At 39.0% G+C, this 20,449-nt stretch overlaps 1 pseudogene; it reads left to right on the top strand.

Annotated features, from left to right (window-relative positions):
- LOC133344243 (CUB and sushi domain-containing protein 3-like) overlaps positions 1 to 20,449 on the top strand; it is a 435,165-nt pseudogene that overhangs the window by 348,244 nt on the left and 66,472 nt on the right.

The following is a 20,449-nucleotide window of genomic DNA, read 5'->3' as shown; positions in this document are numbered from 1 at the left end:
ATTTATCCAGGGAAAGTTATACCGTTAAGTTCGTCACATCAAATTACAATTGTGTTTTCGCCGAGCAAAGGATCTAGTGCCAGGGGATATCACTTTGTATACAGAGGTAAAACATTTTTTTTTATATTTTGTATTCATCATCATCCACCATGGTCTTAATTCTAGATTTGAAGCTTTCGTGACTGCAAGGATTCATATTCTTAGGTTTTTTCTGGTAAAGTCACGTAGGTAAAACATTAAAATTAATAAAAGTAAAATAAAATAAAAATCACGACGTTTCGGAGGTAACACAAGCTTCCGTCTTCAGGTGGAACCGTCACAGCCACGACAGCTGTATCAAATAAACGAGAGATTGCAGGAGCTACCACTCCGTTTATATAATGGTTGGAGAGGGGGAAGGGGCAAGTACAGCACACTTTTTATTCATATGGTAAGGTGAGGCCTAAGAGGGTGAGCCTTTGTTATGGAGAGGTACGGTTTGTGACTCAACCTGTGACAAGGAGAAAACAACTGAACATGGTAAACCTGTAACTACACTTATTTGGACAATCTTATTTGACAGACAACTATTACAGGTTTACCATGTTCAGTTGTTTTCTCCTTGTCACAGGTTGAGTCACAAACCGTACCTCTCCATAACAAAGGCTCACCCTCTTAAGCCTCACCTTACCATATGAATAAAAAGTGTGCTGTACTTGCCCCCCCCCTCTCCAACCATTATATAAACGGAGTGGTAGCTCCTGCAATCTCTCATTTACTTGATACAGCTGTCGTGGCTGTGACGGTTCCACCTGAAGACGGAAGCTTGTGTTGCCTCCGAAACGTCGTGATTTTTATTTTATTTTACTTTTATTAATTTTAATGTTCCACCATGGTCTACCCACTGCTGGGTGAAGGCCTGTCCACTCCATTGTCATCCCCGCAGGGCCGTGCCACAATCCAACTCATTCCACGTGAGCTGCACTCGTTCTCTTGGCGGGTACGAGCTTTACGTTTGATGCCATTCCCTTGACGAGTGTTGTCCATTGTCGTTGGCCCTCCATGTAGTGTGTCCTGCCCAAGGCCCTCTGACTTTGCTTTGTAGTCAATGCGACAGTCTCATTTGCATGTTGCATCTTACATGGTCTTATATATTTAAAAAAATCTGCATATAGCATAAATTATGGTTTCCCAAAAGGAATCTAATAAGTGTTTCTTGAGTCTGTTGTAAAATGCACATGAATCCGGAACTGTTCTATACGTAGAAAAGTGGGTAAAACTATTTTGAGGAATAACGAGTTCATACCTAATCTCTTTTAGGATAACGTTAATCCAATGCTAATAATATATGTGTGAAATTACATGGAGGTTGCATGTATCGAAAAGTTTTCACTGAATGTCAGACGATGCATACTATCCACAATAGATGTTTTTGGGTTACATCGCGTAAATATATAAATGTGTCGTTAAAACCCGCCACCACCCGACACAGCCAACTAATAAGGGTTGTCACGTAAACAGAACATGCCAATTCGTCACTAGTACAGCACACCGGTGTGTTGGAGAGCCAAGCCACAGCATTTACAAACTGAGTACGACGTTTCGCCAGTAATTACCACGAGCTTCATCAGGCGACAGCCAGATTTGTGGAGAAGTCTTACTGTTTTTTTCCTTATATAGAGGCGTAGATGTGTTGACCACCCTTCCACGCTCTTGCACAATGTGGGAGGGGGGGGGTATTACTGAGGCAACGTACATTATGCATGTGCATTATATGAGCCCTTTACGCGATCTAACCCAAAAACCTTAATTATGGATGATATTGGTCGCGAAAGCCTACGTGTTATGCATACTATAATAACGCATTTAGATAATACTAATTATTAAGTACACCACTTTGTCAAGCCACATCTGGATGTAAGCCTTCCCACAGTATTGGCCATTGGGGGGTTGTTTGACGATACTTCACCACATTGGTCAATAGTGGTTGGAAGGGGGTGGGGCGGGGGGGGGGCAGATCTTGTGAATATAAATGTGTTGATAAACCCGCCACCATCCAACACATCCAATTAGTAAGGTTTGTTATGTAAACAAAACATGCCAATCACTTATTAGTTCAGCACACCGGTGTGTTGGAGAGTAAATGAGTACGACGTTTTGCCGGTAACAACCAGCCTCATCAGGCGACTGCCAAAAATGTGAAGAAATTATTCTGTTTCGGTCTTAAATAGAGGTGTGAATGTGATGTTGTCACTGTGAGCCAATCCAGTGTGAAGACCAGAGGGAGGTTAATGTAGTCATATACATTGCAATGGATATATATATTCGTTGGGTTATTCACAGTTAATCAAAATACATGATGTATGCACATTTTGTATGCACATGATGTATGTACATTACGTTAATCTAAGAGTATGCTACTGTTTTTAGTCGTGACCAAGAGTCAAACTTAGGTTGCTGGGTGCATTGTGCACTGTGCTCACAACTATGCCACCGCTCTACGCATTTAATATCCCATTCGTAAAATATTTCCCCTGTCCCTTTATACGTGTGTCCGCCTGAATGACTCAAGCCATGGCACGTCTGACTTTGTCCTTTCTTGCTTTTGTGTTTTTAAGCCGTTCCAAGGACCAGTGCAACCCATTGCACTTCAATATCAGAACCCCTACATGGCCGCAGGATAGGTTTGGATTTTTCTGCGAATTCCATTGTGAGGTTTGAATGTAATCCAGGTTATACCCTTAAGGGAGCCCAGGCTATTCAGTGCGCAACAGTAGCCAATGCATTGGCTCAGTGGAATGACTCTCTGCCGACTTGCTACGGTGAGTGTAATAAGTGTTCCCGAGTAAAACCTGGCAGACGCGATCATCATAAACATTTGGATGGCCCTACTGTTTACAAGCAAGAGCACAGACGTTTCAGTGGTTTTTTTTTGTAATTATTATTTCTTCAGATGTTTGAAATTCAGATTGCCTTAAACCAACAAAATATGTATGTGTGTAATGTTTTACTTGCGTACACACGCAGTCCTTTTAACACTATACTGCTGGATGAGGGCATCCCTATGCCACGTGGGTTGTGGGAGTTATTTGGGCAAAAACTTCTCCATTGCTGATCAGTGTGGGTGGTTGATGAATATGGGCAACCAATGATGTGGGCACATAGAAGTAACTTACAACAATGTATTTTGTGAAAATGTATTTATGTTTTTTTTTTGCTGAAAAGTTTGCATGAATGTTTAGACAAAAGTACTTATTTTTATGAAGCGTGTATAAATCAATAATAATTTAATATATCTGCATTATATAACAAATGTAAGTGACCTTTGGCTAATGTGCAGATGCTTCGGTGAACTGCATGGGCACGTTTGGTAGGCTATGGATGATGGCCTTTTACTGGAAGAGTTTCAATATGCAAATGATACAATGAGTATTAATACCGTCTCTCTACTTTTGGTGGAGCGTTAGTTTGGCATCATTAGTTTAAAGCCGCACTTAATGCCCCTAGGCATGTTCAGATTTGTGTCCTATCCACTTTTTTTTAACCTATTCAAATTGATTCTCTTTTTTTCTTGCTTTTTTTTGTTTTCAGCTCCCTGTGGAGGCAATCTGACGATTTACACAGGGACAATCCTGTCCCCTGGCTATCCGGAGATGTATGATAACAACTTGGACTGTGTTTGGAGAATTAGTGTACCAGAAGGAGATGGAATCCAGGTGCTAAACACACTTTTAATTATATATATCAGCATGAACATATTACACAAAATGCCGCATTTACACACTTACACAGGCAATTACCTTTATTATTTTAACGTGTAGCGTTTCCTACAAGTCCCTATATACTATTTAATTTGTGTGCTGTGTCTAGATATACATGTGATACAAATATATAGTTTTTAAAAATGTTGTACTTAGTTACTATTCTCTTTTGAGGAGACCATCATTTTACTATGATTTAAAATTAAAATCAATGCTGCAAAAGAAGCGATACGTGGATCACCGCGGGATAGAGGTTTGGTTGAAATGGGGGTTCTTGGTTCATCAGCAGTAGCAGAATCTTTCTCATCGTCATTGTCATCATCATTTACCATCATAAACGTTATCATATTCAGCTCTGCATCATCTTAATTCATCATCATAATTAATCATAATAATCACTGTCATAATTTCTTCATTGTGTTCAGCATCGTCTTGATCGTCATCGTCATTGTTTATACTTACTGATAATATAATCTGTCAGTGACTTAGTGGTGCATTCTGCACGTTGGTAGATGGCAGAGGATCTCTTTTCCATACAAACACACACTGTCTATCTGTTACGCTAGTGATCTGGCTACCATACTAACACATACGCTAGTGTTCTGTGTATCTGTTACACTTGTGATCAGTCTCCCATACGAACACACACACTCGTGTTTTGTCTATCTGTTACGCTAATGTCCTGTCTCCCATACAAACACACACGCTTGTGTTATGTCTATCTGTTATGCTAGTGTGCGTGTTCGTATGGGAGCCATATAGAGCCCAGTTGGCTCGTTCTGGACAATTGCTCAGCACAATCAGTACACATGGCTCACATTTCTCTTGGTACTTCCCCGGCTACTGATTGGCTGTGGGGTAAAAGCAATGTCATGACCCAACCTAATTCGGAAGATCATTTTTACTGAATTTCTGCATAACACTGATACTAATCATGATTTTGGAAACAAACTCTACATCAATCAGTCATTTCTCACCCACAACCCCCCCTAACAAAACAAACGTCAAGGCCGATTGTTTCATGAGAAGGAATAACTGTGTCTCAGTTTTTGTTTTAAATATCAGAGGTATAAATTAAGGTGACTGGTAATCAATTGAGTTTGTCTTGCTAGCCAGTTTAAAATAGGATGGAATCAATAATTATATGGTTATTCAATACTGGGGACATCCATAATAGCGTCTATTTGTACATAAATATAGTTTAGCTGCATTCACACATTGTTTACACTCACTTCACGTGCATGTAACAATTAACCTTTCTCACAGGTTCAATTTGTTAACTTTGCAACGGAACATAATTGGGACACGTTGGATATTTACGACGGACCTGATGTGAATTCACCCAAGCTTGGAAGCTTCTCTGGTAATTAATACTTCGCTATCAAGACACATGTTGAATGTTGTGTTACGTACAAATTGCTTCAATATTTGCATCTTGTATCAATTAGCAATGCATGCATGTATGTTGAGTTTCTGTTGCACCATACGCAGCCAACCATGCTAATTGGAGGCGCATAACATACACATGGCATCGTGTTGTTTAAGCTTCTCTATACATAAAAAATTATGGATGATTATTTTCAGTTATATACTTTCATGATCAGTATACTCATTGTCGTTTAACATTTTTCCTTTGTTGTGTTTTACAGGGACAACAGTTCCAACTTTCATTAACAGCAGCTCCAACCAACTCTACCTGCATTTCCAAACAGACCTTAGTTTGGGTATTGTAGGCTTCCACGTAAAATACTCGGGTAAGAAAGTGTAACCTTCACTTTGTCTATTGCAACATAAACGCGGTGTAATAGTCTGTTAGATATAAATGAAGAGAATTGTAAGCACATATTGTAATTGTTTTTTGACATGTTTTTAAGAATGCAACGCAAGGACGTACATAAATATCTAAGTAAAGGAGGACTGTTTTGTGATATGTCGTGGACACTTTCTTCAGTACTCCTAATGCAATGTTTACCAAACGCGTTAAGACAGAACTATTTTGAAGCACTAACGGTACAAACGCAAGCACCTTTTTATCTCACGAGAATACTTTTTTGAACCATCACTATCCCAGTATATATTTACTGGGGCTTTCACCGTTGCTCCATTGTATTATTTATGTATAGTGTACACGTGAGTAACATATAGACAATTGCGAGCCATCATGGTGATTTAGTGATCCGACACCATGAACTTAAATAATTCTCTCATCATTATAAATTACACCCAAGAGAGGGCAATAACATTTTAATCCAAGCATTTTTAAAAAGCCAATCCCACACCAACTACTTTTTTTTTCAATGCACTGTACTATTTTTCCCCTTTGAAGTCATGATGACTGACGATCCTATGTTGTCTTAATTTTGAAATAAAACTGAATGTACTCTGTTGCAAGGAAAAATAATGGTACGTTGCTGTCATTCTTGACTGTTAATGCTGATGCTATTCATAAACATGTGATATTCGTACTCTTGCCTTTTTTATGTTCTCCCCAATAGCCATAGGTCTTTCCTCATGCTCAGAGCCCAACACTCCAAGTAACGGTATAAAAATGGGGAACAGTTTCCTTGTCAATGACATTGTGTCGTTCGAATGTGAACCTGGATTTAAACTTCAGGTAAGCCAACCCTCTGTAACGGTGCATCCCTTACGTAACACTCTGATATAGGTTCGGCCAGGTGGCTGAGCGGCAGAGTGAGCGGCTTACAATTGGAAGGTCGCAGAGTTCTAATCCTGGTGAGGAGGGCAGGGGGAAAAATCCTTAAATTGGAATGTGGAAATCCGACCACTGGCTCCAGGGCTGTAAGATGTTCACCATCTCAGCGCTCATTTGACCGAGAAAATCGCTTTGACTTCCAAAAAAATATTATTTGCACTATATATTATTATTTTATATATACAGCGTATTTATACGTTATGCATGAGTTTTGGTTGTGCGCACACATGATAAATCAAAGACTATGTATTATTTTTTTTATTAAATGCTTTTATTTAATTCAAAGGAATGTTTCCCAGAGAAAGTCTTGTTTTTGAGGTAGTAGACATGCTTCATGTTTAATGAGTAGCAGTACAGCATATGACAGTAAAGTCTATTTAACTAATGCATAAGCAATTAGCATGTTGGGATATTCTGTAGAATGTATGCAGACATTGCCAAGGAGCTACTGAAATATTTACCACAAACTGTCGACACAATCTCCACATTTTCCACATAATTAGCCACCTTTAACTTAAAAATAGCTTGTAGTCATGTATTAATGCATGGCAGTCTGGTTAGCTATGGATGACAGTTATTTTGTTGATAAAATTTAAAAGAAGAATACATATGTATTGGAAAATGGGCTATTCAACCAGCTAAATACACTATGTAAAAATATATATAATGTCTTCATGTACATATGATTATAATAGTGATTGATTCCACCGTATTTTTGTTATACACAGGGTCATAAGCATATCATGTGCATGCCTGGTCCAGTGCGACGCTGGAATTTTCCTCCCCCTATCTGTACAGGTAAGTGCTGGAGACTATTTAGCATCAGCATTCTTTCACCACGTGATAAGCATTTTTCTAACCTAGTATATACTCCTCATTATCATCAAAAGCCATGGTCAACTGGCTTATAGATGAAAGCCTCTCCAAACTGCCACCATCTCTCCAAATTCCACAATGCAACAATCCACCTCCATCACTTCATCTCCTCAGCACATGTCCTCTCAGACACGTTCTGTTTCTTACCTGGCAGTTATTATTTTAACATAATTATTTTTGACAATCTGCCATCATTCGTTCTAGAAATGTGCCCTACCAAACGTCACATACTTGTATCACGAATTATTAAATATATCCACCGACAAACCATGAACATGTACCCATGTATTATAATGGATTTGGACTACTGGATGTCCAAAAAAATCCTGTAACTTAAAATATTTCTTTCAAAAGATTTGTGTAATAGTTTTTTTTTACATTAATAATCACAACACACATTATTTATCAAAAATGTGCAAGACAAGATCTTATTTGAAACGGGTGACCATCAACACCAATGGACCAGGGAAAAATATATTGGTGAGGACCTCATATTTCCCAAAAAATACCCCTTTTTCACATTTTTTTCTAATTGTAAATAGGACAGGATATGATCGTGTCACAACTGTGCATGGATTCTTTTGGGAAACCGTTTCACGGAAATTTTTTTTTTTTTTAAAAAGAGACTGGAATTCTTGTACACCCTAAACACATTCTGCATATATATGGGAATACCCCAATTTACTTTTCCCCCTTTTACTTTGTTTATCAAATATGTCGTCACTTTAAAATTACTACCACGACCTGATTTGCGTCACCTCATCCCACACTTACGTCGCTGACAGCACCATCCATCCTGTCTCGTATCCATCGCCTCAGCCTTCGCCTCCAACGACCATGTCCACAAACTACTTTGCGTCACACGTAAATAAATGCACTGTTCTTGAGAGTACAATATATTATTTACATACAGTTTTTTGATGATTTCGAAAACAATCGCTTTGATTTATATTGTTCCGATATTCGTTGCACATTTAATCAATGCATGCCACACGTAAACCGGGGTATGACTGCCAGAGGTGTGGACTCGAGTCATGTGACTTGGACTCGAGTCAGACTCGAGTCATGAATTTGATGACTTCAGACTCGACTTGGACTTGCATAACAATGACTTTGTCCCACCTCTGAGGTGTGGACTCGAGTCATGTGACTTGGACTCGAGTCAGACTCGAGTCATGAATTTTATGACTTCAGACTCGACTTGGACTTGCATAACAATGACTTTGTCCCACCTAGCAGAGGTGTGGACTCGAGTCATGTGACTTGGACTCGAGTCAGACTCGAGTCATGAATTTGATGACTTCAGACTCGACTTGGACTTGCATAACAATGACTTTGTCCCACCTCTGAGGTGTGGACTCGAGTCATGTGACTTGGACTCGAGTCAGACTCGAGTCATGAATTTGATGACTTCAGACTCGACTTGGACTTGCATAACAATGACTTTGTCCCACCTCTGATGACTGCACTCATAGTCCAGCATCAATCCCCTGTTTCACATTGGTTACCAACAACTATTCTCAGTGCACTGCTAAATGAAAACTACCTTACAGAAGCACCATGTCGTAAGCATGCGTGTCTAATCTTGATTTGAAGCTTTCGTGACTGCAGGAAATACTCTTTGGTTCTTTCGGTAAAGTCATGTAGAAAGATAAAATCATATTTTTTATTTCATAAATTTATTTTATTTTTTATTTCTACGTGACTTTACCGAAAGAACCAAAGAGTAATGCGTGTCTAAGTTGACAACATGTAATGTTGATAAAGATTTAACACACTCCAGCAGAACCTCCAATGCAATGCAGTTCTCTCTTATAGCTACCTTCTTAAGCTTTGTTTTAACAAAATTAGGTCCTTACCAATATATTTCTGTTCATATTTTTGGTTAAAATTATTGTTCATTATAACATACTGTATGTGACATATCCATGATTAGCGCATATGCACCAATGTTACATCACTGTTGTAATCACTTGACTGTGTATTGAATGCAGATTTAAATCATGACGACCTCTAATATGATCTTTTTCTCTGTGCCCTTGCCTTGTAGCGGTCTGTGGTGGAACTATGACGGACTTTAATGGCATTATTCTCAGCCCTGATTTTCCTGGAAATTACCCAAGCAACGTAGAGTGCCATTGGAAAATTGAATTGCCTATCGGTTATGGTGAGCTGAAGACAATTTATGAAACTCCGTGGATTATCGTTGGTTTTGTTTTCATTATAAAATAACGATTCTCGAATGTAAAAATATCGACAAGAACTGAACAATTGTGACATAAAAAATGTAACTGATAAACTCATGCTCAAGATATTAATCCAAGGCAGTAGTGTAGCTTTTTGTTATTTATCTTAACTGGTGATGGTTCATTAATTTGTAGCAACAAATCTCTTTTTTTCTCTTAAAACAAATAATAGAGGGTGGACACTGCTAAATAATCTCTATAAAAATGGATTGTTCCTTAGTTATTGCTTCCACTAGTACGTGCATGCGGTCCTCAGCAAAATCACGAGGAGTGTTCCATTTATTTTATAGGGGTAGGTTAATGTCGTTCCATATCTCTACATCCACACTTATTTCACAGCAGCACCGTTGGTTACTTCTCGCGACAAAAGTCAAACTGTAGTGTAAGTCACACACAGCATATGGTCCTGTTTTGTGCGGTACAATTTTAGAGTAGTTACAAAATAAATGTGTAAAAAAACGTTGAATCCATTGATTTTTGGCTCGCATTTGTTTTCAGGTGTGTATCTTCAATTTGAAAATTTTACGACGGAGCTTGATCACGACTACCTCGAGATCCGTACCGTTGCAAAATAAATGTGTAAAAAAATGTTGAATCCATTGATTTTTGGCTCGCATTTGTTTTCAGGTGTGTATCTTCAATTTGAAAATTTTACGACGGAGCTTGATCACGACTACCTCGAGATCCGTACCGAAATAGCGGAAGTAAGCAGCACAATTGGCCGATTCAGTGGGCCCACTGTGCCCGCCGCACTCCTCAGCACCACTCACCGGACCACAATGCACTTCCACAGTGATTATTCTCAAAGCAAACCGGGCTTCAAGATCTTTTACGAAGGTAAGGCTCGCTCGCTTGGAAACAAAAAATGACCAAATGTGTGGTCGACGCCTATGGGCTATCTGTCCATGGATCGTGATGATAATGAAGGCTCACTACAATCAATCAGACTGCAGAGTAATAACAAAAAACCTTAACAAAGTAACTGTTTGCATGGAGACTTGTGTTGTTATACTTTTTCAGCCAAAGAAACATGTTTTTTTCGATTTATCATTGATACATCTCTAACTTAACTAAGTACATATTTGAAAAGTGAAATAAGCATCTGGATAACAGATTTGCTGAATTGGCACAGACAAATCACTGCTGGTGTCATGGTTATCACACCGGATTTGCAATCGAGAGGTCAATGATTCTACCTCCCAGTTTGGCAGTTAAAACAATTGGCAACTTTATAAAATCCGCCTCCTTTGTCCACCTGGTAGTATGAAAGGGTGCATCACAGTTCGTCAATTGGTAAGTCGAGTGTGGTGGGGTGAATTGTGGGTAATTCCACTGCTTTCAGGCTGGTCAGCATGGAGGAATAGGCCATATGGCCTTGAGAAGGCTCTCTAGAACTCACTCTAATGGAGCCTCTTCTACTCGCAGTGGCATGGGGAAGTATTCTCAGGGCTGCACCTTTACCTTTTTGAATCAGTGCAGAAATTTCAGTGTGCAGGTTGACTTAAATTGTCTCGCTCTTTACAGGAACAAGGGCATTACATGGTTTTAGAATGTTAGCTCCCACAGATTTCCTCTGGTGCATGATTTCTCTACCAAGTGGTGTACTGGAATGCACTGAGCTTTTTTTTAAATGTCCTTTCTGGCAATGCACTGGCGTGAACTAAACCGCTGTGCAATATTCATATGGTGGGTAACATTGATGTAACAAATGATGTGTGTCACAATTAATGTCTGTGCACCTGTGGGGAGGTGTAGGTGTGGGGCATTAATTACGGAATATGTAATTTGTTATATGGGCAGTTTGAATTATTGCCATTTACTCTCCTGTCCAGCCTCGACCCTATTTCCCACCAGGGAGGAAAATACATGTAATATATATAATGTTGCATGCAAGCGCGCGCTCAGATACAACGCACTCACGGGGCTTATTTTAGCCTCGTAGATGTAAATAAATGGTATCTCGTCATATCCTAATGTCAGTCTCTACTTACTTAATTAATGCACTCTTTAAGACATGGGACCTGTCAGCGATGTCAGTAGATAGTTATTCTCTTATCCTACCTTATAGGAGCTTCCATTATGATCTTGCATTGTAGCTATACATGCATAACCAATCAAGACGTTTGGATGCAAAACTAGCTTAAATGACTGATTATGTTATCATAAATGTAGAAAATATTTGGTTATTTTATATATACAAATATAAAGATTAACATATTGTGGTCCAATTTTATTTTACAGTTAAGAGCTTAGATAAATTTGTGTAATAATTTCACAAGTTGAATGTGATAACTTTGTTGGGTTACTCGAAATGTCAATCAACATCGCATGATCTGAACATTCAATACTAGACTTTATATGATCTATTTCCCATGATGTAATTTTAATGAGTATAAGATTAAAGTGAATTTCTAAGAATGTATATTTTTTAAATGAATGTCCATGGAATGTGTTTTATAATTTCCGATGTTGGATGTTTTGTATTACTACGTGGTAATGAGGAATTACATTGTTTTTGTACCACTTCATTTTAAACTGCATTGACATTAATTTCGATGTTTTAGCTCATTAAATTTCAAAATAACAAAAAGTGGTACCGTGAATCTAATTTATTGCTCCATGTGAACATTACACGGTTTCCAAACCAAACTAAATTGTCTCATATCCAAATAGGAATCGGCATTTTTAGAGTTCAGAATTTTGCCTGCAGTCATTATAACCTGAGAATAGATTCGTTTGAATCAGCAGATATAATTATGCACCTCAAGCGCTTCTTCTGTGGTTCAGTTCTGACCACTGAACCATTGATTTCATTTTGATTGTTGCTTTCATTTTTTGTGAGCGTCTGTAGCCAGAAGGAAATGTTATGTGCTTGTCTATGCATACATTTGTCACAGTTTTTTCATGAAGCTAAAATTATTGAATACCTTAAAGTTTTACCAAAACCTTGCTTTGAGATTGTTTAAAAAAATATGCGATCCTTTGTCCTTGTGAAATTATAAGCTAATTTTAGTAACATGTTACAGTGACTCCTTTTATGAAATGATATTACTCCTTAGAAAAAAAGTAATTAAAATACGTGCATCTACAACCTTTTGTCAAGGGCCTCCCCACACATATAATTTTGGGTCCTGGGGGTTATTTGGCCATACTTTACCATGCCAACCCCTTAGCAGCCTATAACACCTGTTAAACATGGTTGTTATGGTTGTGAGAGCTGTACTACATTTGAAACAGACCACACTGAGACAGGAGAAGGAGACAAGTACATTTAGTTTTAAGTTTGAAGTTATTGCGATATTTTAGTTTAGGGTGTATGACAGTATGTCCTGACTCTTGCACTCAATTGTAGTGACTGTTCTTTTAACTACTGCTGTTTTTTTGTGAACGGTTTAAAACTCATAATTACTAAAATCAACTGACAACAGATTTTTGTGAACGCACCAGATCAGCCGAACCCAAAGCCTCGTGTTAACCCCCTGTGCACACACACACATGCAGCACTTACCTAATTCTCCCCAGTTTCAATAGGATCCCACATTTATTTTACGTAAAAATTTCGACTTTATAAATTACACATTAGTGTTTAATCCCTTATAAATAATCGGTGTTATACAAGAAAATACAGACATTTAAAAATAAAATTCCATCCCCTGCACTGCCAAATCTCCCAGAAGTTTCCATATTATCTTGAAAATGCTACACTTGCACGACGACACGTGCGGTATGTGAAATATTTCTGCAAAAGTTGAAAAGTGCACGAGACACATGGAGAAGTGCATGCTTTTAAAGATGCTTATAGACCAGAAATAGGAACACATTAGCCAAGGAACAAAACTTTTCAGAGATGTAACATTTACTGCTCAGCGAAGTAAGTGGGCTTGGGCAGGACACATCCCTAGAATGGACGATTACCAATGGATGAGATTGGTGATGGATTTGCAGTAAAAGGACTGAATGTGCCCAAGAGAATGGCCACTATGGAGATGCACAGTTCATGTTCATGTCCACACTGAGATCGGTTCAGGTGCAGGAGTGAGATAGATTGTGGGGTGTTGGCATTGGGAGGCCAACATCTAGCAGTGCATAGACAATGGCTGATGATGATAATGATCATGACCATAATGATGCCCACCCATTAACCTTCAAATGTATTTATACTTACCCCAAACGTAATATTAAGTGTGCTGTAAATGAATGTTGAACTCACTCGTGTGTGTGTGTATCTGTGTCCATGTATATATCTGTGTGTCAAGCGTATGAGTTGCAGAACTGTCCGGACCCAAAGCCATTCCGAAATGGCTTTGTCGTGGGTTCCAACTTTGGGGTTGGCCATTCCATCTCCTTTGAATGCTTCTCAGGCTACGTACTGATGGGTCAATCTATTCTAACCTGTCAACATGGTGTCAATCGGAACTGGGACCATCCCTTCCCCAGCTGTATTGGTAAGTCCACTGCAAATCAAAATAAATGCTACAAACATTGCAAATGGCCACATAGCATACCAGCGCTGGGCCAATTCTTCAACCACATCAATTCAATACAAGTTACCATTCTTGGATGTGTTAATCAAAAAGAGACCAAATGGCTCAATGGGACACTCTGTCTACAGATACCTACCTAAAACCTGACTCCCACCACCATCCATCTCAGAAGAATTCCCTCATCAAAACTCTACACTCATTGTATTTCCGACCATCACCACTTAGCCAGTGAACTGGAGCACGTACACCAAGCCCTCAAGATTAATCGATATTCGGGCTACACAATCCGTAAAGCCATCACCCCAACTGTTGGGAAAGAGCCCTCTGAGGACCCAATCAAAACCATCACCTTGCCATACATAGCAGGGATTACAGTACGTAAAATTCGTGATCTATTCCCATCTGTGAAGGATGTGATCTCTGACATGCAATACCCCGGTGTCTACAAACTAAGCTGTGTCTGCGGCATTAGTTACATTAGGGAAACTAAGCGACATGTCTCAGACTGTGTTCATGAACATAAGGCAGATCTGTAACACAGTAGGACCAATACCTCAGCCGTGGCTGATCATTGTTTTAATGCGGTGGGCTCACACGAAATGTATTTCTCCAAGACGAAGGTACTCTGCAAACCCACTGGCTATCAACAAAGATTCGTTCATGAAGCCATCCACATATATAAACACAGACACAATTTCAACCGAGAAGATGGGTACACACTGAGCAATCATTGAAAGGACGTTATTAACCAGTTTAAGTCATACATGGCTGATGTTTATATCCTACCTGCCGATGTTAGCAGTTATTTCCGACTCTCTGAGTTACATACACGCTAAATGTCTCACTAACACAGCCACTGTTGGTTCTTGTCCTCGAGTTGGCGGTGTCCTTCGTTTTTTAACGAGGTGGATGTCTCACTAGCACAGCCACCATTTCGGTGGTTCGCTTACACTGACATGCTAATCTCTTGCAATAAAATGGCCACCTCCACAGCTGCGTCGTCGTGGGGTATATCAGCTCTTCGATCTTACATTTACATTCAAATTCCATCTTCAGCCACGCCCACTTACCCTTGGGCTAAACCAGGGGTCGGGAACCTTTTTGACTGGGAGAGCCATAAAAGCCAAATATTTCTAAATATATTTCATTGAGAGCCATATAGTATTTTTAACGTTTAATAAATTAAATATGTCTTACTTTTAATGCAACTTCTGGTGCTGCATGGTTTTGCTGATGGCCTTGTAGTCTGGTTCATACGTGGTGAGGTTGAGCTTCATGCAGGCGTGACCCGTGAAATTTATCTTCAAAACTAATTTCTGTTTACTTTAAAATGACACAGTACTATTAAACAATATCACAAGTATTTTAAAATCAGTTCCAAACTGATTTTTTGTTTTTTCATTATTATTATTTTTTTCAACTCAAAATTGTCTGGGAGCCATATGCCGTCACTGGAAGAGCCATATATGGCTCGCGAGCCATAGGTTCCCGACCGCTGGGCTAAACCCATCTCAAACCTATATAACATCCTGCTTCAGCAGCTCTCCCACTAAACAAAAATCATCTGATGACGATTGCTTGTATTGCGATCAAAACGTCGTGATATTTTATTATTTTTATATCTACGTGGCTTTACCGAAAGACCCAAATAATATTTCAAATGAAATTAAACAAAACATATGTAAATTATAATAATAAGGCACCTGGAAATTATTATATTAGAAATGTTTTGGTTATAGTTAACATATGTATGTGGATATTTTTCAACATTGAATGTTTAAGTCAGTGTTATAAATATTAGTATATATGTGTACAATTATCACATTAAAATATGTGAGTATGGCAAATTTCAAATGTCTGTGTTAATAGAGATAAAGCAATTATGGCACGATTATGACTGTTTTGAGAACATGAAAGTGGATATACGCATAGGCACATATGTGTGTTTCTTTTATTTTTTGAAACATACATTTACTGAATATGAAAAATGCAATGCTATATACACATGAATGCAAATACACTTCTGCATTAAATATTAATCACCCGTGGGGAACGCTGTGAGTAAGCTCGGAGAAGAAGACATAGGGAAAGAACATTGTTATAGGGCCCAGAAGTCTGAAGCAAGAGGTGGGGATCGTGTGCCCCATTTTCACAGCTCCCTGTGGCGGCAACGTGACGGGCATGAGCGGCACAGTATACTCTCCGGGATTCCCCGATGAGTACCCCAACTTCCAGGACTGTGTGTGGATGGTGAGAGTTGCGTATGGACACGGAGTCTACATCAACTTCACACTCCTTCGCACCGAGCCGGTCTACGACTTCATCACCATCTGGTAAATATACCCGTATGTGTGCACGTATACAATGGAATTGTAGCGGTTCGCGCACTGCGCTACAAATTGGGCGACCCGTGTTTGAGTCCTGCTCACGGCCAACACCAGTTAAATGTATTTGAACCGGTCCTGGCCCTCCCCTAGGTCGACTCAGCCTCAAATGAGTACCTGGTGTGGTGTAGTGTGTGGTGTGTAAACATCGCCACTTGGGAGACAAAGGCGGTCGGATATGGTGCTGGCCACCCTCATCCTCGTGTGCCATTCTGGCCCACATAGGTGCTCTCTAACAGAACTTGCCCGAACAGTCTGTGAAGGCTTTATTGGTGAGCTTTGTCTTTGTGTACAACGGGCGTGGTGCCGGCCACCCATCCCCCTCGTATGCCGTGCTGGCCTATATAGGGGCTCGCTAACAGCACTTTCCCAAACAGCATGTTAAGGCTATACAGGAGATCTTTGTCTTTGTGTATGACGATACGTATTACCATGGGCGCTATGTAATCACTTGACAGGTCTATCCCAAACACACAGTGTTATTAAAAGTAGGTCCGCATAATAGTATTGTATAGTAGAAGATGGTTGATTACAGAGCGCATAACTGCATTTTATTCAGAATTCATTAAATGGCTGTGCCATTTTTTACACAGTAATAAAACACAATATAAATAACAGTTGATAGTTAAAGGTAAAAGTGCAGCACTGCAAATGGCTTGTGCACGGCACTGCTGGCGGATGGGCCTCCACTCTTGAGGGTATTTCTCGCCTCATTTTCCATACTGACCAGATGTCTTGGAAGATAATGATTAATAATACCCAAAAATAATAATAATACAAATTAGTAGCAAAGCTGACAGATTAACAATATTATTTTTGCAAAGGCTCTTAACATGTATTTCCCTTGAAAAGTCATTAGTAACATAATTATGGACAATAAAGTTTTTTTTACATTGTAGTCCGAGATGACCTTTCCCCATAATTAGGGCTCTTTTAATTATGCGTCTTGCATTCATTATTTTCAGTGGTATTTTTCTTCTAATGCCACTAGTTAGCCATGCCATATTGGTGTTTATTACTGCATAGAGTTATAGCTTGACCTTTAGTTCTGTCTAATGCTTAACAGCTGCAGTTCAAGATTGTCTTACAATTGTTGTGTGGTCCTAAAGGTGAGCTCTTCCATTATTGGAAATTGTATTTGTATTCTTCAATTGTATATCAAAAACGTTATGAATATAAGATCTTATAAAAATGTTGGTTGTTGATCTGTATCGCCAATGATATGTAGTCAACGTTTAGTGACATTTCCAGACATGTACTTCTATAATCAATTTAACAGCATACTTGTTCAAATAATTGAATGTCTCCAGATCTGTTCACACAGTAAATGTGTAAACAATGTTTTCATATTTTTTATATGAATTATACAATTGTGACCCATCCGTAGTTCAATGAATCATCACACTTCAAGGCCACAATTTAATTAACAAATTTCAGAATATGTTGTCTGAATGTGTTGTGATACTGGACACACTAGTTTAAATCAGGAAGAAATGCATTGCAAGTGGAAGTCAAATCGCATTCGTAAAATGGTTTCCTTGAAAAAGAGTGCAAAGAGCAAAATTTTGAACAATACATTTGATGCAATGTTTAAAAGCAAAATGGGAAAAATACGAAAGAAGAAAATATGCACGTATTTCATAACATGATAAATGCACATAACCGATGCAAACAGGGTGGAGGATGTTGTGTGTTAACAGCGTCGCTGCGAGTCACTGGCCGAGCGATAGTCAACCGTGACACAGCGTGTGAAGCACACGTATGTTCTGTTGGCAATTCTGTTGAAGAGTTGTCACCGCAAATATTGAGCGATTGGGTAGTTTTCCTTTCTTACTCCGCTTTGGATATGTTGCCGCTTAAACAGACGCTGCCAAAATAATACAAAGAACGTACAATATCCGTTTTCTGCCAGTGCAAATTTTGAATATCATGTTCCACTTCTTTCACCTCAACAATAACCATGACCCTAAAGATAAGGTGATTACGCACACAAGTTGTGTTTGGACAAGCATTTCCAAAGATGAGATACAAACTTTTATCCCCAACAATAAAAGGCAATATTTGCATATCAATCTGGAGTTTTAAAATTATTAATAATGTAAAAAATGTAAAGTAAAAATGAAAGTAGTTTTCTGCTCCAATAAACATGGGATGGTGCCATCTTCCTGTTTATAGCTCTGAGCAAATGAAACTCCATATTCCGAGGACAGTGGTTATTAAACATATTTGGCAGCCACTGAAATTTTTAAAATTAGATACTTATTTGAAAGAATAACAACACTGAGATGTTGAGCTGAATGTTCTAATCACCATGGAAACCCAGCCTGTATTGCATGAATATAGACCATTTGGCAGTTGATAAAATAACACTATTTATTAATTTCTCAGGAAGCCCACTCTAAGACTATGGGTTGGTCCTGCGTTTGCATGTTTGGCCAACACCAATTACATTAAATTTACTTTGGCTCTGGGAGGAAACTGAAGAACCAAGAGTTCAACCCACACAGAACTGGGGGAGAACATAGAAACTCCATGCAAAATGTTTCCCGATTCAGGAATAAAGCCGAGGTGCTTCTTGCGACAAGGCACAAGTGTTATCACTGCGCCACTCTATACATTCAGTGATTCAAACTGGTAGGGACATTTAAGTGGGATTGGGCAGCACACATCACTGAAGAGGATCAATCAAATCAGTCAAAACTTAATTTCTATTGCACTATTCGTGCAAAAAAATGCAATACATAGTGCTTTACAGGCATAAACAATAAAAGTGAAATTGTAGGCAACATAAAATCACGTTGTAAAACATTTCTAACAAAGACATTAGAAAAAAAATAAGACATTAAGAAAATCCTAATTAAAAACAAGTTTAAAAAAGTAACTTTTTAGATGTATTTTAAAAGTGCTTAATGATTCTGAATCCCTCAGATCCCCTGGCAGGCTGTTCCACTTGCTAGAACCGGACACACGTGATTGACAAAACTAGTGACAGAATAGCAGCGAAAGCAGAGCATGTATCCAAGAGGACAACCACTGCGCAGATGAAATCAGTTTTTGTGCAGGTGTTGGGTGGATGGTTACATCGCTGGATCGTGAGGGATGGCAACAGCTTGGGGAGGCCTTTATCTGGCAGTGGATTATATGTGTGCATATTAAACTTATTTTGCACCGTACGTAGTGAAACATGCTCATCATAGGTGTGGGGGCAGGACAATAAACTAAATGCAAAAATCAGTTCTAAAGAAATTAGTGTTCCATCTAGATCAGCGGTCGGGAACCTATGGCTCGCGAGCCATATATGGCTCTTCCAGTGACGGCATATGGCTCCCAGACAATTTTGAGATTAAATAAATAATAATAAATAAATAAATCTGTTTGGAACTGATTTTAAAATACTGGTGATATTGCTTAATAATACTGTGTCATTTTAAAGTAAACAGAAATTAGTTTTGAAGATAAATTTCACGGGTCACGCCTGCATGAAGCTCAACCTCACCACGTCGTATGAACCAGACTACAAGGCCATCAGCAAAACCATGCAGCACCAGAAGTCGCATTAAAAGTAAGACATATTTAATTTATTATACGTTAAAAATACTATATGGCTCTCAATGAAATATATTGAGAAATATTTGGCTTTTATGGCTGTCCCAGTCAAAAAGATTCCCGACCCCTGATCTAGATGATGTAAAAGTGCATAGGCTCCAATGTCTTCCTAATATCGGAAGGAAGAGTGTTCCAGACGGCCGCAGAAGCGCATCTGAAAGCGCGCGATGCAGTGACCGTCTTTGTTCGATTGTTAGCCAAAAGCTGTGAGGTTGACCGGAGTTTGCGTGATGGTTTATGCTCCTTGACCAGATTATGGATGATAGGAGAATGACCAAGTTTAATCCGTTTAATGGTGTCTATCTTCCTAATTAACGCACTAGTTTGGCAATATGCATCATCCTCATCATCGTCTTCTTCACAGGCAACACATTTGGGAGTATATGGCAACATATACCAT

This window comes from Lethenteron reissneri, chromosome 19, assembly GCF_015708825.2.
Source record: "Lethenteron reissneri isolate LAM-NWPU_2019-01 chromosome 19, ASM1570882v1, whole genome shotgun sequence".
Classification (NCBI taxonomy): domain Eukaryota; kingdom Metazoa; phylum Chordata; class Hyperoartia; order Petromyzontiformes; family Petromyzontidae; genus Lethenteron; species Lethenteron reissneri.
This window is presented reverse-complemented; position numbering and strand designations above follow the sequence as displayed.